We start from the raw sequence: 17,897 nt of genomic DNA, 5'->3' as shown, positions 1-17,897 counted from the left end.
TTGGAACACATAGCCAATTCTGGGACAGAACACTGCTTCTATATGCTTTAGTTTCTGCTGCCCAAGGTGTGTATCCACTTTTAAAAATATTTTATGGTATTTCTCCAAACTGGATTTCACGTTAAGAGGTCAGATAACTGGTATTTTTTTCTTCTGCAATAAGAGAGGATCCAGATCTAAGAGTGTGATAAAATACATATATAATAAATAGTTAAAGATCCGTTTCAAATGTATTATTAAAAAAAAATAATAAAAGAAACAAACAGCAACTCCAGCAGACACCACTAGAGTTCTCCTTCTCCCAAATATCCCTAGCACCATCCTAAACCCTGTTTACCCCAGAAACCTGAACTGTGGACAGACAGAAGAGGAGAGAGAGAGAGAAAATTCAGACACAATAAAACTCTGAGGGGAAAAATATGTGGAAGGAGGAGGCAGCAGCGGCCTGGGGAAGGGATTGAAAAGTTTCCCCTGGCTTAACTTCTCCCCCCCTGCAGCAGCAGAAGCAGCGGCAGCAGCACAAGGTGAGAGAGACTTTTAAGTCTGGGGAGGAGGGGTGTGTGTGCGGGAGGGGGGGTTGAATTTACAGCCCTGTGGGTATTTCTCTGTCTGCCTCCCTGGCTTTGGGGTGCGAGAGACACCGTGTCTCATGCTGGGTGGATTTTTTTTTAATATGATGGAGGATTATAAACATGGCGCCTTAAAAAAACTACAAAATCATGTACACACTGTTCCAAGGAGATGGGGGAGAGGGGACAGGGGAAGGGCTGGGCACGAGGGGAGGGGGCAATCCTGCCCCGTGGGGGAGCATATGGGGAGGGGGGAGCAATTATACTTAATAATAAAATGTGTGGGGCTGCGGGGGGGTGGGGGGGGAGCGTGGGGGGGGCGACGGGGACGGAAGGCGGGATTTTTATATATATGTATATATATATATTATTTTTTTGGAGTGGGAAGGATCATCTCGCAGCCCGCTTGGAAATCGAGAAGAGGGGGGCCGGCGGCGGGGCGCGTGTGATTATTAACGGCGATTATTTTTGTCCCTACACGCCTTCCCCGGCCGGCTTTCGGCTTGGAAAAAAAAAAAAAAAAGCCGCGGCGGTTTCGCCAGACTTTCAGCACGGGCCGGGATCGGGTCGGGGCGTGAGGAGGCGGTGGGGTGGCCAAGGGGCCCCCCCGGGGGGAGACGCTGCCCTCAGCGCTCCGCCGGGCCTGCAGGGCGCGGGGGAGCCGGGGACTCGCGTGAGAGGCGAGGCCGAGCGGGGTGTGGCGCAGCCCGGCCTCGGCCCCGCCGCCCCCCCGGCTGTGTTCTCAACAAGCTTTGCTCCCCGCTTTTCTCCCCCTCCTCCTTTTTTTTTTTTTTTTTTTTTTTCCTTTCTCTCGCTTCTCCCCCGCCGCCCCCGCGTTTCCTCGCTGGGGTTTGGTGGGGTGTGTGTGTGTGTATGGGGGGGGGGGGAATGTCTGCTTGGGTCTCGGCCCGAGTAATGGCAGCTGCTCGACAGCGCCGAGCCTCCTCCGCAGAGGGGAGACGGCGGCTCCCCGCAGGCCGGGAGCGGGGCCATAACCCCCCTTCCCCGCGGCGGGCAGCGAGAGGGACGAGGCTGGGGGGCGAGCTCCCGGCCCCGGCCCTCCGCCCCCGGCCGGGCTGCGCCACCCCCGCGGCGGGGACGGCCTTAAAGCCCGGCTCTGCCCCGCCGGGAGGGCAGGTTGGGGGTGGCCTCCGGCTTCCCCAGCTGCTGGGGGGCTTCGTCCTCTGTCCTCGGCCGTGGCGGCCCTCGGGCTGCCCGGGGCCGGGGTGAGGAAGGGGTCGTGCGGGGGGCGCCTCCTGCACCCTCCGGGAATAGTTGACTCGCTCCCCCCTCGCATGAAAGGGACCTCCGGGGCTCGGAGGTCGGGTTTTAGGAAAGCCCGGACTGCTGAGCCTTTCGGCGATGTGTTTTTTTATTTTTTTATTTTTATTTTTGTCTTGCTTTCCCCCCCGCTCCCCGCCCCTCCAAGCCGCGTCTCCGCACATAACTCGGGTCTGTGCACTTTCTGAGGCGTTGTCCTTCATCATCCCCAACCTCAGGGATTGCCCAGAGGCCTATCTTAGCTCCTTTCTTTCACGAAGAAAGGATAAAAGCATACATGGGGGGGAGTTTCCTCTGGTAGGGATGATGGGGAGCCTTTCTGTGCCTCCCTCACCTTCCCTGCGTTTCAGAAAAAAATCCTCCCCTAAAATATTGATGTTACAGACTGGAGAAACTTTGCACATCTTTCGGGGCTTACCCTGAAAATGGCGAACTTAATTTTGGAATTTATTTTATTTATTTATTTATTTATTTCTGCAAATGTGGCAAGCAGAACTTTGCAAGCTGGAAGAACTGGAGCGAGGGGTGGCTCGAAGAGAGGAAAAGGGCTGGAAAACTCTTTAATTTGGTGCTGGTTGGTTTCATAATTGCATAATTTGGTATTTTAATGTCCTGGGATCATTTACCACAATCTTTGTATTGTAGGAGCAATGCTGTTTGTTGTAAAGTAGTTTTGAAAGATCTTATGCAGTGGAAAGGGACAAATGCAGAAAATGCTTTTTTTGTCTTAGTGATAGTGGGTTTTGTCTTTGTTTGTTTTTGTTTTTCTTTTATTTCCCCAATTTTGTTGCTATTCTTTGTAGGGAATCGCTTAATTCTTCAGGGTGATCACTGAGACAGGTGTGGGGGGGGTAGAGTGGGAGTGGAAATGCCAGTTCGTGGTTCGGGTTGCAGTCCCTTGGGTACTTCTAGTCCCTCATCCTTCAGCATGAAGGACCTGGCATCTCTCCACGCCTTTTTTTTTTTTTTTTTCCCTCATAATTCTCTTATCAACCATTCTGAGCATGCTACAGAAAGCCTTTAGGGAAGTAGACTGTTTGCTGACTGCTGTTTTATATAAAAGTGAGTGGCGTATCCTCCCAATAATTCCTGTTGTGGATTTTTGGTTAATGCCAGCTTTCCCATTCCTAAAAAACCCTTTTCTGTCTTGACCATTTTAATGGAGAACAGGATACGGGTAGGTAGTACTGCAGAGATCACCTCATCTTTCTGATTGAGTTTGGTTTTATGAATGGGGAAACGAGTTGCTATCTTGATTGACTGTCCCATGGGTCAGTAGTCTCTACAGTCATGGAGAGGCACCTGCAACTTATACTTGGTGTCAGGTTTAGCCCCTAAAGGACAGAGGGGGTCTCCTGGAAAACTCCTTTACCCATAGAAAAATGAGTCTTCTAATGAGCCGGATAGCGTGATGGAAATTACCTAGTGATGAAGTCAGCAATAAGGGGAATTCTGAGTGTGTGGATGTTGGGTGAGGGTCTTAAGATTTTGCTGGTGAGCTAGGAGAATGTTCCCATTCCACACTTCGGAGCTTTGTCACGCTAATTTGACAGAGAAGTGCTTTCTGTGAAGAAGTGAAAAGAATCAAGCTAATTCTGTCCATGATTTTTTTTCTCTGTGTTAGTAAACCAATTTAAATTGGCTCATTCATTTTAGTTTATGGATGTACTTCACGTATCAGAATAAAGGAGTTTAGCCCTGCTAACAAAATTACACCTGGTTGAGTTTTTCCACCTTCACACACTGCTTGTTAACATACTACACTGCTGAGTGTAGTAACTTGGAGTGTGATCATTTTGATGCCATTGTGAACAAGAAGTGCAGGGGGCTAGAAATGTCCTCCATTGCAGTTAAACTGGTGTATTTTTTTTTCTTATCTAAACAAGCACTTACAGATACTATTTTTAAATGCAAATTTAAAAAATAAGAAGTTTGATTCCCATAAACTAAAGTTCTTAGTAGTTTGTCTTACGTATTGTGAGCTAAAGCAATATTTCCTAACGCTTCAGGAAAAATTGAACACTAATGAAATAACAAGAATTTCATGGCTGTAATCACTATGCTGACAACATACATAACTGCTGGGTTGTTTGCTGTGGTCTGGTACTGTGTCCATTCTGTTTGGAGGTAGGAGAAGGTCTGTGTGCAGCTCGTTCAGGTCTGCAGATCCCAATTGCCCTTGGAGCAGAGAGAAGAAAGAACTTTTAGGGAGAACTTGAGGTTTCCGTGGGAAAAGAGCCTGGCTCATCTTTTCAGCCTAACATCGTCTCAAGAGCAAATGAGCCAGTGAAAGGCTGTGAAATGTGTTCAGTATTTCCACCTTGCTGAGATGTGCAGCCTGCTGGGTGCGGACATGGTGCTTCTGGAAAAGAAAATGAGGTGAATGGACAATGAAATTGGCCTGAAACTCACCTGGAAGTGGCGTGGGCTTCACCTAGGCTGTTGTGCATTTCTATCAGTGAATTGTATCATGGGGACCTCTGAACTGTGCTAGCTGCTGTCTCTGAATTAGGATGAAATACTCAAGTAGATAAAAGACAAAATTTGAAGATGTTTTCTTAATTTTAGGTATCTAAACCTATCTCTAATTGTCTGCATTGTCTAATTTGTTACAAAATTCCAGTGTTCCACACAACTTGAACATCAGGGAGAATTCTAGAATCAGAATTGTTTTGGAATTGGCTATCCAATTCCAGTTGTGAGTTCACAAATCTTGGATACAACTAACTAGTTTTCATAGTTACTGCCTTCCACTGTTTCACAAAGTGTTTAGCTCTCGAAGTTTGTAAGGACTTCAGACAGTGAAATCTCTTCAGGATAAAAGTCCTGAAAGAGGAACAGTGTTCTAATAGCAGATGTGTTATGGGGACTTCTGATTTTCTTTTTAAACTAGTTGAAGGGTTTTTAGCTACATTCAGAGCAGCGTAAATATCAGCAAAATAAGTCTTTTATCCCTGATGTAGGTTGTTACAAATACTAAGTCGAACTATAAACAAAATTAATCTATCCAAAGTATGTGTGGCTCACATACCACTGATAAACCCGGTTCACAAAATGCTGAGCTGTTTAAAATCACTGGCCATATGTGTGTACGTTTACTTTTTTTTAAAAGTCTCAGGATGTGGTGAGCACTCCCATAGTACTTACATAGTGCTTGGAGCGTGGTGCCCTTGGTAGCTGGGCAGTGCAGCCTACGTCATCTTTTATGTAGCTCGTACATTTTGGTCTGTCAGAGTTGCTTGTGGTAAATGTTGTGAACAAAGATTGTTCTTGTCAGGTTCTGGATGATTTTCGATCAGTTAAATGTAAATTTAGCTCATAATTGGGTTATTGTTCTAAGGTTTAATCTGCCAGTTGGGAGAATACAGCTTGCAAAATAGGTAGTTTATAAGATGAGGTCATGATTCTGTTTTGCAGGAATTTCTTAATAAGTTAACCCTTTCATTCCTAAAAATAAGTTTTAAATAATTTTCAGTGCATTACAAAGATGCATATTCAGTAGTGGTGAAATTGTATCTTGCAATCTATACAAAATGCAGAATAAATGTTTCAAACTTTTTTTTTTTATACAACTCACATCTGTCTTTAAACCATGGAAAAGAAATGTTTCCCCAAAAAGCCTTACTTTCTAAATGTAATGTATGTAACTGGAAGTGGGCTGATAGGTGCTGGAGTGGCCATGCATGGTATAATAAACACTGTGGCCTCTGGCTGAACGTGTGAACCCTTATGGCACACAGAGCTCTTTGATTTCAGAGGCCTGTCTGCATGCATCGCTCTTGGAGAGCAGGGCTGTGTTGGGCCATTTCTTTTTTTTTCAGTATATCCAATTCTGGGCTTTAAACATAGCTTTATTATCTGTTTAAACCACTGTCTGTCATTGAGCTAATTGGGCAAGTCTGAACTCTGTTTGTTTTATTATTTATTTATTAACTAAGCCATGAATATTGAATTCATGCGAAGAGATGTGTTTTAGTGGTGACTAAATAACTGCATAGTGGATTTCTAGTGTTATTCGTGTTTCAGGAAGAGTAAATAGCTACTTGTTCTAGCTATGCTGTTTCATTGAGTATCTAAAGTCATAACACATGCAGTTGCAGTTGATTTGATATGCATCGATACAAGATGGCTGCAATCAATTTCTTTAAATATACAAGTTATTAAAGGGGGAACTTACTTGAATCATAGAACTGTACAGTCCTGGAGGCTGACGTTTCTTATGTTTTAATAATATTTCATTCATATTGTTTTTTATGTCCCTGTTTTGTTTTCTTTCCCCCTGAGACAAACAGGATCTTTTAGTCTTGTTGGCAGATGACAGCAGGCACACTGGTGAGGCACTGTGACATGTCCATGAACCCAAGCTAAAGCTCATGGCATCTAATTTTAGGCCACACAGCTTTGGTAACATCCCGTCAGAGCTTGACCTATAGCTCTACCACGCAGATAAATCCAAAGCGTTGTTATTGAGAGTTTTGTATACAAAAGACTCTTCGATTTTTTTTTTTTTTTTCTGATCTCTCATTTTCCACTCCACACTGAAGTACAAAAGTTTCTGCTGTGAAAGTATAGAGACATATAATTTGAATTTAAAATATGCTATTGCTTAAAATGGCAGGCCCATAGTATTTCAAAATTACAAACATATTAAAAATTGTAAGTGAAGTATTGTTATTAGTGCACGAACAGAATAGTTTTGAATATACCTGTATACTATATTCAATATTTTATTCCAAGGTTAAATAATTGCAGAATAAACATTTTAAGTCAATGATTATGACTCTGCATACAATTCTGAATTGCAGTATGGTATAAAACAAATTCTTAAATAGTTTTAACACCAGAGAGTGAAACCTGAAGTGTTATTCAGTTCTTGGCTAAAAAATAAAGTGGAGCATACCTGCCAAAATACCAATAACATCCCATTTGCCCTTTCTGTGGGAATTGCATTTTTGCATGCAAAGAACTGGTCTTGCTCTGTTAATTCATTTTTGTCCATAATAGGATAGGACCAATTTAAGATCTAGTTACTTAAAAAAAAAAAAAAGTTAAATATATTGGTGTTTACCCATTTCTCATGTTTCATTTCCTTTTCCTTTGTTAGCATGTTAAAAATAAACACGAAACCAACTTGCCTTATATTCAAGTATATGATTTTATTGCAGCTAACTTAACTAATGCTTCAGCTACAGACTGTAGGAGTCTGCTAGTAGGTGTAGGGCTCACAAGTGGCATTTTGGAAAGTGGGTATTTGTACTTTGATCTCGTGCACTTACAGTACGGCGTTATTATCTGGTCTTTTAAAGATAGGTGGATGGGAGTAGCAGGCGGTGACTCATGGGATATTGTACTTAGTTCACTAATTTTAGCAGAGTGATTCTTATCTTACAACGTTAGGTTTTATTGGAACCTTCTGGAGCGGCGATGAAGTGAAACAAAATGGAGTTGTGGGAAAATGATTAGTGGAATCCCAAAGTAGCTAGAAATAATACACAGAGAAAAATAAAATTATGTTGGATATGTTACTGCTCAACAAATCTTTAAAAAGATCTGAGAGACGAGAGCTTGCTTTGACTTTGGGGGCAAGCTTAAACCCAGTGGTTTTGCATAAACCCCTCTCCCCAAGCAATTACTTAAGATTCAGGTTCAAAATTGTACAAAATCAAAACAAAAGAATTGCTATTTCGTAAAGCGTAATCACAGGCTACTGATTGTTCACTGATGAAAATTGATGATGTTCACTGCAGAAAACTCCTTGTTATCGGTAGGTTAATATTAATATAATGATGGAGACTTTGGTCAGATAAGCATTTGTTTCAGACTGACATAAAAATGCATAGGCCTTGGAGCATGCTGATGAATCAAGTTTATTTTTCATAAAATATGCAAAAATTAAATCTTTACATAGGACACCAGTATCAAGGAAGAGCACAGTTGCAATTTGTTTTGCCTATATAATTTTTACATATTATCTTGGAGACTTCTGCTGGAATGTTCAATGTCGTGTTGGCATTTTTCATGCCTTTTGAATATCAACTGTATGAATATTGTTATTTTAAAAACAAAAAAAAAAAATGTACATGCTAAATTTTACATTGTTCCCATTGAAATTAAGACAATTTACTACATGAACACCAGTTTTTAAAGGAATTTACACTATCCATGAGAAAAACATGGATAGCGTAAAGACATGGATAACGTTTTTCTGTTAGTGGCTTTTAACACTATTTGTGTGTTTCTTACAGTCTGTATAGGACAGAAAGAGTTAATTATTAATAAAGGAAACTGGTAAAAGAAGAAATGTAACTGTTATTAGCTATTTTCACAGGAACCAGGCTGGCACCATTTTTAGCTTCATATAAATACAGTCGAAGCTTTAGGACATTCCTAAGAACCGACTGCGTGAACCTTTTCCTGGGAAGCTGGATGTTCCAGTGTCACTCATCGTGCCTGTCAAGTGACATTTGAAGATAATACAGCACACTGAATAATACAGTGTTGATAGTAACGTTTTCTGAATTTAAAAAAAAAAAAAAAAGAAAAAAAGGGAAGAACTTTATTTTCACTGATTAAAATAGCTTTCTGAAAACTTTTCTTGGTCTTGGTTAAAGGTGGGGGTGGATGAGAGGGGTTTTGTGCTTTAATCAGCAGTAATTCCCATCGATCGTCTGATTTCTGGATGTAATGTCAGGTTGTTCAAAAGTAGTCAGAAGTATTAAAATCTTTTTTTTTCTCAGAAAAAAAAAGTTTTATTTTGCTGACACATCTTTTTGAGGGAGAGGCTGCAATTGGGTGCTGATGCAGATCTGAAATGCTCCCGGGTATGCTGTGGGAAAGCAAGAAACCTGGCTGCTTTCAGCCTAGTAACTGCATCTTTTAGTTCTGTAGCTTTGTCAGCCTCTTCTTATGTTGACCTGAAGTAAATAGGCTCACAGGAAATACTTGGTGTAAGAAAGATTCTTCCTTTTCCTGTGCACTTTCCACTCCTCTGGGTCCCAGGAGGCTTCTTTATAAAACCTTCTAATTGGAAGCATACCCCCGACTCCTTTCTGATTCCAGACCTGAGAGCTCCTCTTCTTACTCAACTCCTACCTTTTAGAAAATAGGGATTAGCAGTCAAGTACCTCCAGGTGTCAGTTTTATTAGGTTTTCTAATCCACATTGACTTTCTTTATCTGAAAAATTTTAAAGAGAGAGTTCTACAAAAAATAACCCATTTACAAATCGTCCAAGCACAAGCCTAATTTGTATCCCCAGCTTCTGAAGACGCGTTGCTTTCAATCACATGAAAAAATTCTTGCCCCTCATAGTGGCACAGGAAATGCTGACAAATACCAGCTAAAGGTATCCGAAGGCTCAGATGCTCTATGTCCTGGTGCACCAAGGAGCAGAACAGCGTTTGCTTTGCCAGGTTCGTGGGTAAGCCCTTGCAGCCTTTCCTGGGCCAGTGGGAAGGAACGGTGCCCAAATTCCCACTTGGCTCCTCTTACATGCCAAGTGCCTTTCTTGATCAAACTAGCATGTCATGTAATCCAGAGTCTGGCAGTGGCTGGAGACAAATCTCAAATGTCTCGTAGAAAGGAGCCAAAAATCACCAATTTTCTGATGTAGGCAGCTGTAGAGGTTTTTTTCTCCATATTGAGTCCCCAGCAATTATCGTTTAGATCTTGGTTTCTGCTCTTATGCAGAAAAATGTGTTGTTTTTTTTTTATTATTCCAAAATATTTTTTTTTGGAATATTTTAAATTCTCTTTCATATAATAATAGAACATTTACGCTAATAACATTAAAGCCTGCTGCTTTTTGGGTCAAGCCTACTCTTCTGTCCTCTCCGAATGCCTTGCAGCCTTTGTCTGCAGAGCTCTTTCTCCTCTGGTATTTATCTAGAGCTTCCTCCCCAGCTGCAGGAAAGAGCCATGTGTACCTGCCTCTTCGTGTGCTATTTGATGGAGATAAGAGATGTCGAGGTGTGAGTTAATGAAAGCCCGTAGCGGTTGTCTGTCGAGTGCAAATAAGAGCTGGGAAACGCACATATGAAAGGTAGAAAGAGAGAGTTTGATGTGAAATGTGCATTAAGTGTAAGTCTGGGTACACACGTCACAATATGTGTGTGAGAGGGACAGTTAGTTTGCTAAAATAATTTGGTGACTCTAGTGCAGCAATATTAGTTTACACCTGCAGAGAATTTTCTCCTGAGTGTCTGGGAATGAGAATATGTAATGAAGTGTTTGTGTATGACTGACAGAGAGCGAGCGTGTGGCAGCGAGAGCGCGTGCATGCATTTTCAGGCCTGATTGATTATATGAAAAAAAAAAAAAGAGTTGAAAGAACATTATTTTAAATTAACATTCATTATCTTCATGCGTGATATAGCAGTTCACTTTGGACCAGATCCTAGCACCATTATGTTCCTTGAGCAGAGACTGTTTGCCTTGAGTGAGGTTATTCAGTATAAGAATTGCAAAATGTAGGCTGATTTTTGACACTAAAGATACATTGTTTGGTCACCATATATTACAACAATACTGTACTATTTCTGATAGGAAAACACTGATTTTTTTAAAAAATAAATACTAACATTTCTTTGAAATATAAAGTAAAAAGTAGGAGGAACCTTTTCTTGGGTCTCTAATCTTATGCTTGGAGATGCTTGCAGCCATTTTAATTCGTGCTGCGTGCATTGATCTAGCAGTTAGATTATTTAATCACACTGTGGCTAGGTCATCTACCTATCAGACACTGGGAAGGAGCTAATATTGTTGGGCTTAGTGGCTTCTAAGTGGCATATCTGCAAGAAGAAAATTTTAAAAAGGCAGACAAAACTAAATATCCCAGTTAACTTGTATACAGTACAAAGGGAAACAATTGAATTCGTGGTTTTATCGTGCAAGATCTTTTTTTTTTTTTTCTGTACATAATTTATATAGAAAAAAATGCATACCATTGCAAACAAAGGGGAAAAAAGATTTTGATCTTCTTTGGCAGTTCTGCTTTTATGTACAGAGTTTTGCAACATTAAGTCATGTAATTAGGCATTAGCTTGCTGTTACATATTTTCTTAGGATACATAGCTTGCAAGCACAAAAATGAAAGCCACATTTTTAAAATGATGACCCTAAATAACTTTCTAAAACTAAAACTAAAAAATATTCTAAAAACAGCTTATTCTTTAATTTTAAATATCACATTAACAAAAAAAAAAAAGTGGGAAAAGTATTTTGTGTATTCAGCAGCAGGAGGAAACTAATTTCCTGGGCTGTAAGTGCTGCTATTGTCCTATAGTAGAAGGACAATGATCTGGATTTATAAAAAGAGAGAAGAAATGTGGCAACAGCTAATGTGTGGCAGTGAAGAGGAGGAAAAGAGAGACGTGATGCTCTCAAGTGTCCGGTATTTTCTGAGCGGGAGCTACTCACAGTGGAATAAACCTTTTCTTGGTATGCAATAGGCAAGCATATTGTATAAAAAGAGACGGTAAATTCTTTGGCAGTGATGCAGTTGGCAGCAGCGGTTTTTAAAGGGTCACCCTTGCACTTCTCGGTTAATTCCCTACAGAGATGAAAAGAAAAGTTCATGCTCTTCTGAGGTGTTGTTTTGTCTGGCTTAATGCAGGTTGAACAAGAAAGCAATGTTTCGTATGAAGATGGACTTCTCTGCACAGAGCTGGGATCTGTATTCCCCGCTTGCTAAAAGAAAGCTAAGAATCCAGAGATGCTAATTTAATCTGTCTGCATCCCTTGGCGTATTTCCCTATGCATTCCTGATGTACACTCAAAGCTGAGTCAAACGACTGGATATGATCATGTTAAATATCTCTGTTACCATACCTTCAGCAGAGATATTCTAAATGTGTGTCAATTGTTCATCTTACTTACAGCGTGTTCCTAAGAAGCACAATGTTCTTTGGCTTAACTCTCAGGCTATTTTAATAGCTACCCTGTTTTATTATATTAGTCGATGACGATTTTGGTACGACTTTTTGTTATGCTTTTCTCTGGGTAGTGATTCCTTTCTTTGAGTATCACAAAATGATGTGCATACGTGAGGAGTCTGACAGTAGAGGACAAATTTGATGGAAGGTTTTATAAATGCCATCCCCTCGCTGGGCAAGAGCTGAGTGTCGCAAGGCACTTTCAGCGGGGATGTGATACTTCTGCTTGCTTCTGGAAGAGCATTGCATCGGCTGCAAATTCAGACGGATGTGCAGTGCCCGTTCTGTGTGTTTTTTTGCCAGTAAATAGGAACTTCAGTCATGGAAGACAACTCAGCAAGACAAAAATAAATAAATAGATTCTGCTGAAAAGCCTGCTGCAAGACAAAGAAAAAAATTCAATGAGAATCGAGTGATAATAGAAGCAAAAGTCTGTTTTAATGCAACATACTTGCAGTTTTTCTCGGGAGCTGAAGATGTCTGCTGAAAAAGGCTTGCAAGCTCTGGGTGGCTGAGTTAGAGTTTGGGTGCCTTCAAAGCAAAGTCAGATTTGCTGCCGACCACGCGGGCTTGAGCAGGAGAGCTAACGGGTGTCAGTGAGATCACAGCCCAGCCTCACCTCCTTGTGGGTGTAGTGCCCATGTGGGTATTGAACAGATCAATAAAGTGAAATACGAGGTCACAACAGATACCAAACCTATTCATGTCTGCCTTACTAAACTTAGGAAGCAAAAGAGCTCCTGACAGTTTGAAATTACAGCCCCGTGTTTGAGCATTTCTTCGGAGTTGCACTTTATTAATGAAATTAACTGGGCTGTTGGGACTGGTGGAGAGCTGCCTGTTAGCCTTCATTATGGGAACATCCTCAGCATGATGTTCTGCTTCGCAATGCCTTTGTCTTGCATTTCAGCGATATCCTTTGCTTCCCGCGTCTCAGACTACTGCCAACTGCAATGGGAGGTGGTGGTGAGAAGGGGTTTGTTAATGAGGCTGTAGCCTCATTACATAAGGTAGTTAGAAGGTGATAGATTATCCTGTACTGTTTTGATATTCTGTTGGAAGTGTGTATTTATATTACTGGATTTTGACTAATCCAAGCCATTTTAGTGATCCACTGTCACTCTCTGTGAGAATAGGTGCCCTGGCAAATGTGGCCTTGAAACTGCTCCATTTCCAGTTTGGGTAGCTGCATTCTGGCTACCTACGTTTTTATAAAGTTTCACCTGGAGTTTGTTACTGTTGTTTATTTACATAATAATCCTTGTGTACTTGGCAGTTTGCAAATTAACAGCACAGGCTGAGCAAGTTACAAGAATCCCTGGTTCAAATTAAAATTGGTATTTGTGTGTGAATGAGCATGGTGTGACATGATGCAGTACAGAAAAAATGCAAAGTGCTAGGTTAAGTAATATTGACAGAAGAGGTGGGTTTTCAGGCTTTACGAAACGTAAGAGAGCACAATCCATGAAGTGCAAGTGTAAAAGAAAAGAGCAAACGAGTGATTAAGAGAAAGCAGAGAGGTGAAAACTGCATAGACCTGGGATGGGTAAGAAAAGAACACGGGATGAGGTATATATAGTTCAAGAATGCTTTGTAGAAGACACTCCTCACACAGCTGGTACACAGTGGGTTAAATTGTTGAATAGTGCACACTGTTGTACTTATGATCTATTGTGCAGCAGAAACAGATACAATTCTCTGGTAGGAGAACTGATATTTGTCTATATTGTGGTTAAAACTGTATATATGTTTACTTTTGTTACAAGGTCATTCTAAGAAAATAAGATTCAAAACAGTAGATACTGGCTTTCTGCCCAGCATGCAGTTCACTTAATGATAAAGATTTGATCCACAGCTTTACAATATAAGCTTGGGCACCCATTTTACATGTGTATCAACAAGGGCAGAGTTGATTTGGTGTATGCATGTGACTAGGATTTAGGCAGTCAGATCTGCACATGGCAATCATTTGCTGGTGCAGAAATGTTCCTCTTCGACATATAAAGGTACATTTTATCACTGGCAATTCAGTGTCTCAGGACCCTGTTTAAATTGCAATAGGAACAACTTGCTGCCTGATACTGTAGAGTAACAGGTAGGTCAAAAAAAGAACCCAAGCCACATCCTGTTGTGGAGAGTTGTTCTGTAGAAATATGAACCTAGCGTGCTCTGGGGCATTAAAGCTGTGAGCTGATTCTTAAGAAGTGATTAACATTAATAATCAATTTTAACTTGGAATGGATTTCCAGAGGAGTTCAAAATAATCCAAATGAAGCCATATAGCATAACCATATCAGACTAATATTTACAAGAACTCTCCCAAAACTTCTTCTAAAAATACTTATTTGTGCTCTAGAGGTGCTTCGTCCACAGCCCGAATGTACTCCATTTGGCACAGACAGTAGGAGTGCATGGAAAAAAAGTTGTAAACAATTTTCATCTTGAAAATGCTTTCAAGAAAAATGTTTTTGAATAGCACTTGTGAATGAAATCATACTCATCGAATAAATTGGCTACAAAAGAAGATTTTTGGGTTTTGTTGTTCTATTGTTTGTGAGAAATGGAGAAAGGTTTTGGAAAAGTATTTTGGAAATATCTTGGAATTTGCATATTCACACTGATGTTTCTTACTGTTATTGTTCTTACATGACTTCATTTGCTAATAAAAGCAGTACATAATGTACTGGATGAGGGTATTTGTGCAAAAGATTTCAGACGATGCGTGCACTCTTGAAAGTTGTAGTTCTTTCTATTTCTATTCGGGGTTTTTAAGCATTTTTTTTTTTTGGAGGGGGGGGGTATATCTTGCTTGGCAGTATTTTGGAAAGAATTTCAGCAAAAATATTATTCACTTTAGGTCATGCATGCACAATAGTACCGAACTTTTAAGCTCTTATCTAGCAAAACTGTACTGATTGTTTATTCTGTCCTCCTTTAGCTCTCATGTAACCCAGTTTAGATAATTTTACCTGTTTCTCCTGGATTGGTCCCACAAAAAAATTCCATCGTGAGCCTTTGTAACAGCAATCAGTCTCTGTCATGTTTACTTAAAAGAGTTGAAAACCAGTCTTTCAGCCGTGTGGGGTAGACAGATCTTACAATTTAGCAGTCTATGTCTAGTTGGCTCTTTCCTGACACTTTTTTTATGGAAATAGGCAGGAATACTTCAATGATGAAAGCCATCCACCACCCACATGCTGCCCGTCCAGGGAATGAGATCCATGTGGCTTATTACTATTTCTTTTTCTTTTGTATTGTTCATTAAAGCTGTTATGGAATATTTGCATAAGGCTAAAAGAGTTTGGATTCTCACTCAGTCCCACAAAGGTCTTGGGCTTGCTATTTAATACTTGTACTTCTATCAACCTGAGTCCCTCAGAGGCTTTTGAGGGAGGAATATGTTCTCTTGAGTGAACTCCTTAGCTGTTCTGCCTAAAATGGTAGCAGAATTGTACTTTTTAATCAGCAGGTTTTATTGACTCTCCAAGTTTTATTTCTGGTCTTTTGCCTCGGCAACAAAACTTGATTTTTACACTTCTATGTCAGGGGTGTGTCTACCTCTGTATTCACACATTCAAATGCTTCAGGCTATTCATGCGTGCTTCTGAAGGGTTTAGCAGTTCGGCCATTTCCACGCAGAGTGTCAGAGTTGATTGGAGACTGTGTCAGAACTTGCTATTGGACTGTTGAGATGAATCTCCTGCTGTGACTACAGAGTAATTTTCTAGAGCACATGACATTAATGGCATTGTTACAAACAGTTGAGTTATTCAAGAAGATGCTGTCTGGGCTTCCATCCCTACCTTCACCATGTGCTGCAGCATCACTCAGACCTGTATGCTGTTAAAGCAGTGCTGGAGTGGTTGGTACCAAAGACTCCAGGACCCCAGGCACTCAGTGGTAGAGGTGTAGTTGTTTAAGTCACTGTGCTCAACTATGCTTGTGCCCTGTTGCTCAAAGAGGCAAAAGTCATGATTTACCAATATGCAAAGCTTTGGTATGTACAGTTCACATTCATGCTTTCTTCCTGACCTCTTTGTTCTCCCTCCGAATTTCTAGACATTCCCCGAGTTTTATGTCTATCACTGGGAGAAAATGGACCGTCTTTGCTTTACACCATTGCAATAAAAAAGCATGTAAGACTAGTTTTAATTGAAAGAACATGTATGTACCCTGTCAGTTTGACTGCGTGTGAAGAATTCATATCTCAAAGAATTCTGGTTACTGGTAAACGACCTCTCTTTTTATTTTAACTGTAAATTTAAACTTTGACTGAACAATGAATGTGCTTGGAATAGCGATGTGCTTATTAGATTGAAAAAAAGAACAAGCTTTTAATAGGAAAAAATTATCACAGGGCAGACAGCAGGGGATTTCATTAGCATTTATGGATTGCTAAACTGCAATTTAAAAGTCACATTTCCGCCTAAAATTTTTTTCCACAATAGTCATACAAGGAACATTAAAAAGTGTCTTTTTAGTTTGTTTACTTGGGGTCAAATTTTCACTCATGTTTAAAGTGATTAAAGGTGCAGAAACTGTCTGCACAGGGTACACTATGTAGCTACCACTGATATTAATGGGAGTTCAGTATATTCAATAAATATTTCTTCTGAAAAGCCTGCCACGTTGGAACCTAACCTCTGTCTTTGGACATCTTTGAAAATCTGTCCCTTAGGACAGTTAACAGCATTCCCTATGGTTTTTTGACTGGTTTTCACTTCTCAGTTCCCTTTTTACTGTGCTCAGGAAGGCCCATTGATTCTAGACAGGGTTTTGTAGTCATTTCTGGATGTATGGTTCATACCTGTCAAGAGGCATAGACTGACAGAAGAGACTTTGCCCTGTCTTTTCACATAGTATTGTAGTTCTTTTTAATAATAAAATAAATAGTTCTTAGGTTAATTCTTTTCATCCATAAACATTTAAGTGCTACACAGGGATTAGTGTAATTAGTTTTGCATTTGGCAATAGTAACATGGAGATGTGCAGTGACTTGCCTGAGGTTAACCAGCACAGGAAGAAACGGTACCAAGTTAGGAGCCCTAGCGCTCAGCCTACTTTCTTCAGCAAACTCAGCTTCAGAGTGCTTGATCTATCCCTACAAAATACCCAAACCACAATCTTCTAAATGCAATGATTTGGTGCTTAAGCAGTGTGAGTCATGTTCTGGGATGCTGGCAGTGTTTCTTTGTGATATTTCCGTTTCACATTCAGCTTCAGGGGCTCAGCGGGGGCTTTTGGTCTGGTTGCCATATGAAGTTCATCAGGGGTGACAAGCAAAAGCAGCTTAATGTGCTTATGTTATTTTCGTCTATATTACAAGTTTGTGATGGAGACTCTCTCTGTTTTGCATAAAGACACCAAAATAACGTGTTGAGCTGTGAGCCAACTGGAGATGCCCTGGACTATTCACAGCAGAATAGACTGGCTAGTGTTAGTTGTTGGATAGACTTATTCTGATTTCACTGGGTCAGAGGCTAAAAATCACTTGTCAGACTTCTGAAATTGCACACCTTGGTAATTGTGATGCTAAAGTTAGGTACTTACACTGGGCCTTCTGAACACAGCTGTGTGTTGGTTCCTCAACTGCAAAATGAAGAAAAAAAAATATTGAAAAATGAATCTTCTAAAGTGCTGTCAGCATAAAATGTTCAAGGCTGCAAGATCCTCAGCCGAGATGGCTTGTGGAAAAAATACTAGCAACCTTATCCAGCTGCCACTCACTGTGGTCTTATCATTCTTCTGCCCTTGCTTTCTCAAAATTGGCCTTAGAGGAGGGATTCAGGGCCATGCTGCATGTGTGTACTGTAGGTGGTACAGGAGATCTGGGTCCAATTTTACTTCCCTTTACCCCATCACTTACAGTAGACTACAATGGATATGTAGTCTGTGTCCTTTAAACTGATTCCTTCACCTTGCCCAGCTGAGGTTTGTTCCTGATCCCAAGGCCAGAGAACATTTCCTCCAGGGATTCAGTTAACCAGCACTTTCCTCAAGAGCTCCCAAGATTAGCACACAGCTCTCCTTAATATTCCTTCACTTGGACACAACAAAAAGGCTCCTGGAGAAGACTCGGGATACTTCATGTTGTCTTCAAAGTAAGATTCTTGAAA

General features: G+C 40.7%; 1 protein-coding gene across 7 annotated transcripts in view; it reads left to right on the top strand.

Annotated features, from left to right (window-relative positions):
- The first annotated feature begins 306 nt into the window (after positions 1 to 306).
- ZMYND11 (zinc finger MYND-type containing 11) overlaps positions 307 to 17,897 on the top strand; it is a 106,210-nt gene continuing 88,619 nt past the window's right edge. For 4 of the 7 annotated variants that reach the window (XM_005009043.6, XM_005009041.6, XM_005009042.6 and 1 more), the window contains exon 1: positions 308 to 524. The gene's annotated coding sequence lies outside the window, so the exon portion shown is untranslated. Of the gene's footprint in view, positions 525 to 17,897 lie in introns of all 7 variants that reach the window. The other 3 variants (XM_072033828.1, XM_038175745.2, XM_072033826.1) reach the window with 1 other exon arrangement.

Source organism: Anas platyrhynchos, chromosome 2, assembly GCF_047663525.1.
Source record: "Anas platyrhynchos isolate ZD024472 breed Pekin duck chromosome 2, IASCAAS_PekinDuck_T2T, whole genome shotgun sequence".
Taxonomy (NCBI): Eukaryota; Metazoa; Chordata; class Aves; order Anseriformes; family Anatidae; genus Anas; species Anas platyrhynchos.
The sequence above is the reverse complement of the archived record's forward strand: the minus strand, read 5'-3'. Positions and strand labels throughout refer to the sequence as shown.